The sequence below is a fragment of the Dreissena polymorpha genome, chromosome 2 (assembly GCF_020536995.1).
Source record: "Dreissena polymorpha isolate Duluth1 chromosome 2, UMN_Dpol_1.0, whole genome shotgun sequence".
Classification (NCBI taxonomy): Eukaryota; Metazoa; Mollusca; class Bivalvia; order Myida; family Dreissenidae; genus Dreissena; species Dreissena polymorpha.
The window spans coordinates 9,886,540-9,894,120 of NC_068356.1; positions in this window are offsets into that span (position 1 = coordinate 9,886,540).

Genomic DNA, 7,581 nt, shown 5'->3' on the forward strand with positions numbered 1-7,581 from the left:
AGCTGGTTCGGTAGATCTTCTTATATATCTTAAAGAAGAAAAAAAGGATGATATATAATATAAAGATAACATTCATGATGCGTCCCAATACATTTCAAAGGTCAAATATTAGAACATGTTAATCGTCACAGCGTGCGTATGAATATACTACTTCCTGTTGACCGGAGATAGGAAAATGTATTCGACTCTGCTTTATTTGGTCAATGTTTGCAACAGAGGCAGGATAAAAGATGCACTGTGCGGAAGCGCTTTGTTGTATTTCGCTGTTGACACTTACACATGTTTTAAGCTGACACATATTTCTTATCAATTATCTTTTAAAAATTATTAAACAAAAGAACAACACAATTTTATAAATGCAATATACTTCAAAGTTTCAATATGTTCTCGTTTTGAACTGTGTTCGCTTATTGAACGCTTGTTGATTTACTTCAAGAAATTGATTTGCGCAATAAAAGAAAAAAGAAAACATCCCAAAGGACACTATTGCAATACGATGCCCAGCCATTTACGGCATTTAGCATCAGGTATCGAGATTTAGATTTTCTAAGACTTGCTAAAGAAACATATCTACATTCAACGCTAACATAGCATTATTTTTATATTAAAAGGACAGTCGCTAGTAACCTATGATAATTATATGCAATAATCAATATTTAAAATACTAAAAGCGCTCGTGATAATATAACCGTATCTATCGATTTATTTTGAAACAATAAAGAAGATTGTACTGCAGTATTAGGATATAAAAGTCGTTTCGCATATTATCATTATCAAACAACTAACGTCTTATATAAGTACATAACAAATAATGACGACCAGAACGTCCTATATTAACTTGAATATATAACGTATTTAACATGGAAAGTAAATTACTAAACCTTCACAACTTAAATTAATAATTAAGCACTACTTTCTGCAAAACTTTCGTGATGAGTTTGTGATATTTTTACAAGCATAAGCTGTGAAAAGAAGCGGCAGCTCGGAGTAAAAAGATGTACAACGAAATGCTGTGCGTACGAGTATGACCTATTTAAGACGAGCTATAACCTAGCTAAGTTTAATCGAATACCTTTAAATTAAAGATCTATCTATCAGTAATTTAAGTTGGTTTTACTCAATTTACTGGATTTGGAGACCTCCCTGTTTATAAATCAATTACCCTTTAGTAACGCTCGATTGGTCATTGTCGGATCGTGTACCACTTACATCTACCCCGGGTACTCTTAAGTATACTTACATGCACCCCATGTACGTTAAATATACTAAAACGTACCCGGGAATTTTAACGCTAAATCGGTCGTTTTCGGCTATTTTTTGCAATTAATTATGTTCACATTTATATCAATCGTCTGTTAAATTGCCTCTATATTATCGAAACTCACACCAAAAAGCATGTTGATGCAGATGAAGAGAAGTTTGTTATAAGATAAACAATATGGTTTTAAGGTAATCGGTAGCGCGTTTTACTACATCGGATTTTGGGCGAGTATACAACTCGGGTACAGTCTAATATCGACCGGGTACGTGTAAGTATATTTACCGTATCCGGGGTACATGCAAGTATACTTAAGAGTACCCGGGGTACATGTAAGTAGTACCCGAGCCGACAAGACCAATCGAGCTTTAGTAAATCAGGTTGTGTAATTTGGCAAAATATTACTAGAAGTGTATAGTCCCTGAACAGTAATTTTGCCGGTTCTTTCCAAGTAAGATATTATCATTTCATTTCATTGAAACGACTTTTAGTTGAACTATGATAATTATAGATAGAAAGCATATACTATTGATTACTAGAGATTATTTACAATATTGTTTTGTATTGTGACGAATCAATGTGAAAAATCTACACTTTAAGACAGGGGTGACATCGAATACCAAAATAATGTATTTTAATATTCGGCATTTAATTGAATCGAATAATCGCATGTTTTGTATTAAATTTTCTGAACGTTCTGGTCTAGGCGAAATACAAATACAACAAACAAGAATAACATGATTTTAACCCATTTATGCTTAGCGTCTAGAAAAAAGGCCTTGGCAAACAGCGTAGACATCTGGGTCTGCGCTGTTTGCTTAAAGGAATTTCTGTAAGAACTATTCTAAATATAGAAATAAATATACTAGACATCCCTAATTTTGGAAATAAATTGATCCAATTTAGAAGGATGGGAGATTCCACAAGGCATTAATGGGTTAATGTTTCAATAGATACATAGTGCTTTATGGATAATGGGTTTTAAATAAACTTGACAACATAGAGATCTACTTTTCCATTTATGTTTTCATTTTGAATACATTTTAATCGTTAATAAAAATATTTATTTGAATACGTGCTATACGTACACGAACTGTATAAATTGTAAGACACAGTGAACTATGTTGATAAATGGGGTAGATAATTGTAAGAAAAAGGTAACGTCACAATTAAGCACACAATAATACGTTAAAGGGACCTTTTCACATTTTGGTAAATTGACAAAATTGAAGAAAGAAGTTGGAGATTTGAAAATTTTCGTTTTATTTATGATATTTGCAAATAAACAGTAACACTGAACATTTACCTTGCTCTAAAATATCCTTTATATGCATGTTTTGACGATTTAAAAAAACAAAAAATTAAGAAGCGTTACAAACGCGAAAACGACTGAATACGTTGAAGAGTTTTGATGTTATCATTATATTTTGTGACTACGAAGATTCCTTACATAAAGTATAAATTACACGACTCACTTTGAGAGCACGGATGGCCGAGTGGTGTTAATGTTAGCCTTTTACTCCAAGGGTCAGTAGTTCGAGCCCAGTTGAGGATTACTTTCTTTATGTCCCCCCAGTCTATACTGGGGTACATATTGTTTTTGCCCTGCCTGTTTGTTGGTTTGTTGGTTTGTTTGCGTAAAACTTTAACATTGGCCATAACTTTTGCAATATTGAAGATAGCAACTTGATATTTGGCATGCATGTGTATCTCATGGAGCTGAAAGGTCAAGGTCAAGGTCATCCTTTAAGGTCAAAGGTCAACTATATGAGGGACATATTGTTTCACAAACGCATCTTGTTTTTTTTTCTTGAATTGTATTCTTGTTTAATACTTGAGCTATTTCGTTCCGATGTTTACATTTATCAACTTAAAGCATTTAATGACAAACTTCAACACATGACAAAATCTGTAAACACGTCCCTTTAGAAGGTTGTACAAAGCATATAACCAATTATTATAGGGCATACACTTAACTTAAGATGAATTAAGATGTTTCTTTAGACATTGTTTAGATATATGCGATGAATTTTAAACACACTGTACATATATGTTTTGCATCGCTTCTATTGATGCAATCCTCGCCGGAAATTATTATTTAGATTATTTAATCGATATCACACTGTGAATGAAGTTCAACTAATGTTAATTATTAGTTATAGATTTGATTAAAACTGCATCAGAACATAACCTCTAAACCATACTGGTTTTGTTTTTCCTATATGTACCAATGATTCTGAACAAATAAACAACTCTATAAAAGATTAATTAAGCCTTCGCATGCCATATACAATAGGAATGGCGGGGTCGAGTGGTGGAGGAAAAAACAGGCTTCATGTTGTGTTTGTTTTCTACATGATATTCAATTCATTCATCCAGTGTATTCGTTTATGCGTAAAATGCATATGAACAAAGGGAGAATACCATTGCCAACTGTATAAAAGGAACAGTAGTCTCCCGTTAAATATTTGCACATACTCGATTGGACAAACAGACAAAAGATAAATAGAACATATCTGCTTAAAAGCTGCTTTCGTTTGTTTTGATAGTGTGGAGGTTAGCAATCAACCATTTTAACGCCTTAATATATCTGCGGTCCAAAGGCGATGCCACCAGTATTATACAGGCAACTTCATGTAAATAAAATACTACTGGAGGTTATTTTGTCTACTGATAATGTATAAGGAGTTTAATTTTCCCCTATAATTGAGACGCGTTTTGAGAAAACTGTGCATAATGCATGTGCGGAAAGTGTCGTCCCAGATTAGCCTGTGCAGTCCGCTTTAATGGTATTTTAGCTTCAAGGAAGTCCCTCCTTACCGAAAATCGAGTTTAGGCCGAAAGTGTCGTCCCTAATTAGCCTGTGCGGACTGCACAGGCTAATCTGGGATGACACTTTACGCACATGCATTAAGTCCAGTTTTCTCAGAACGCGACTCAATTGATAATGTTATATTCTCTTGATATATAATCTAAGTATAATTATCGTGTCCATGATTTTACAAATATTTGTAATTATTAGCTCATTAGGACGATTCAATTAATTTCATTAACGTTTTGTACCGGTAAGTTGAAATGGTAAAACTTCTGGTCCTGTGGTCATAGTTCCGAAACCAAATAGAAGCAACAGAAGCATTTATTTTCCAATAATATTTTTATTAATAACACAAAACTATGCTTGGTCTTATCATATTACGGCTTAATAAATTTATTTAACATTAGTCCTTAACATATTGTAATGACGTCTACTTGTTTCGTGTTCTTGAGAAAGTTAAGGCGATTATCCAACAGTAAAAGTAATACGAGTATAAATCATATTTGTTAATTATGAGACAAAGCAGCTATACATTTAAATAAGATGATTTTTTTTAAAGAAAGTGTGTACATCAAATTGTGTTTATATTGGCACTTTGAAAATATATAGAAAGCAAATAACAACTCATACTAATGACGTTTTTATTTGACTGCAAATGGAAAAATCGCGAGCAGTTTTTCACTTTTATGCCAATTGTACTTAATATATTAAAGAATTGAATATCATTTTACGCAGTTGCGACTTGAATTAAGACGTATTTTCATAATCGTCGTCATAAATACAGGCGTAATTGTCCAGAGGGATTGAAGAGGTAGACTTATAAAACTAGAAAAAAGGCCATCCAATTTGTACAATTTTAACTCTATGTGGATCCAGCCTGTTATCTCATCATGAATAAGGCAAACTAGCGTTTTTTTACATGCATGATTTTCCAGAGAGATTGAAGAGATTAACATATTTTATACAGAACATGTTCGTTGGTAAGTAATTTTAGTCGTTTTATAGCATATGATAAGAAGGGTATGACGCCCGTTGTAATGTGTTATTATGTATCATAAAACTTGGTCATAGAATTCTGAAGCTAACTTGCTTACACAGAAATTGTCTGAACGTGTTGAAGACAACATAGTCTGAAATGACAAGTGCACGTTGTCTATACATGTGTCCTTATTTTGACCAAAATATAAAATGGTCAAAATCACGTGGATTCATCCCCCTCGTGTGCGTGTATTTCGAAGTTTTATCAGGCCATTCCTTTTGAATTATAGCTGCAATTTTCAACGTTATAATTGTTGCCGAAAGGTTTTCAACTATGTTGTGGACTTATGCTGTAGGGTGGGGAAACCGAAGTGCCCGGAGGAAACCCACGTGCACGATAAAGTGACCATCTACCAAACTCACATGCGCCGGGAAAGGGGATTGTATCCGGGTCGCAGATGTGAGAAGCTCATCTACCCGTCACGTTGCTTACCGGACAGCTCAGCCTCCTCGTGTATAAAATGTCCCTGATTGTATAGCACTGATGTTATAAATGTTTCACTTAGTTGTTGCCGTAGCAGTGTGATCAATGTACAGCCGACCCTTATCAGCTGAGATCAATAGGCTGCTGCAATTGAAACTCAGTACATGTACTCACTCATTGGCATTACCAGCTAATGGAACAGATGGCAAATAATGATATCATTCCTCGTGGTTGACAAAACAAATACAAATTATCGCTGTCTATTTAACAACTCTGTCTAAACACGTCGTGCGTTGAGACCTATTCAACAGAAAGTCAATAAGCGCATACAAAATAAAAAAGGCACTTAAAAACATCATTTACATTTTTTTAAACAAAACACAAGAAAATGGTAATTGCTTTTTTCTCTCCAAACAACGTCGCAAAGCAGAACAATGCGCAGAAGAGCAGACTAGAAATCAGATTGTCTCTTCAACAATATATTAAAGTATGTACGCACGAACACTTACTACTCTCAAAGGAAATCTTTTGCACGCCTAATGCGTCGTGCTTAGAAAAAACTATTTTATGAGATCATATGTGTGGTATCATAATTTACATTTATGTGGGGAAATTTAATTAACTGATTGCCATTCAACGCGCAACAAAAGCATGCGTTTATTATTTTTTTTTTAAATTATATATGTCACATATGTTAATGTGAATTATAATAATATAATCCATGTGTTGATATAAAAATGGATCATTAAATACTTGTTATTTTAATAAGCACATATCAGAATATTAATGTAAACATTCTTACAATAACTGAGAACTGTCTTGGCGAATTTACCAGCTGTGGTGTATAAAATCATCAAAACCGTATGTTTATTAGTTTATTAAAGTCTCATCACCATACATGCATATATAATCACAAAATACAATAAAACATCAGCATACTAATTAAATGCTGCCACTCGAAAGTAGCAAGTTATAGGAGACTAGAGTATTATATCAACACAAGACTCATCATAAAATTATAGTGAAGTGAAAGGGAGCTAACCCCCGAATTTATATTACAGAAAACTGTACATGAACTACAGAGTTACCTCTCTTCCAAATACCATACAATTATGTAGTCTCTACTTAAATCTGGACATCAGTTTAAACATAAATTAAAACAGCTTTTTACAATCTGAGAGTTATGAGACTAAGTCAAATATGGCAAAGTACAGTTAAAAACTATATTACATAATACAATTTTGATTGCCCCCACTGACCTCACCTTAAAATTATCCATAAGATATTAACCATAAAATACTGAAAGCGAAAATAAATTACTATGTCTTACCGTATGTGCCCATAGATAAAATTCGTTGATAACGGCCTCAAATACTCACCTATGAAACACTTCAAATTTTGATCACGGCTACACCTAGATTGAGATTACGTTGTGGGTGGTTTACCGTGTCAGACAGTCCGCAATCCAGTTATCACCGTTCTGAGTGTGGGTTATTGGTATGTAATTTCAGAAAATTGAAGCCCATCAGTTGACTCAAGATAATTTTCTGTGTTCACATAATCTTTGTTCAGCGGTACGGGCAAACATATGAGCACTCGAGTCTCATTAGGGTCGGCGCTGTTTGCCTATAGGAATTTCTGTAAGAAATATTCTAAATATAGAAATAAATATAATAGACATCCCTAATTTTGGAAATAAATTGATCCAATTCAGAAGGATGGGAGAGTCTACTAGGCAAAAATGGGTTAACCATTTGAGTCAAATCGCTTGTTTTACTTTGAATGGTTTAGGGTTTAAAGTTGGTGATATGCAACAACACATTTGAGTTCAAACATTTGATTTCATTCCATGCCCTAGGCAAAAAAATGATTTTAAGAAACTGTTTGAATCGTTACTGCTTTAATGTCAATTGTACAAAAAGGAAAACAAGTTTGATCTAAACGCTCGTCACGTCCTCGCGAATATAAGAATAGTAAATTAATGTGTATAGGCGATAAAGTTACTAAGATACGTGTCATGCATTCATGTTTGTGTCCATCTAATAT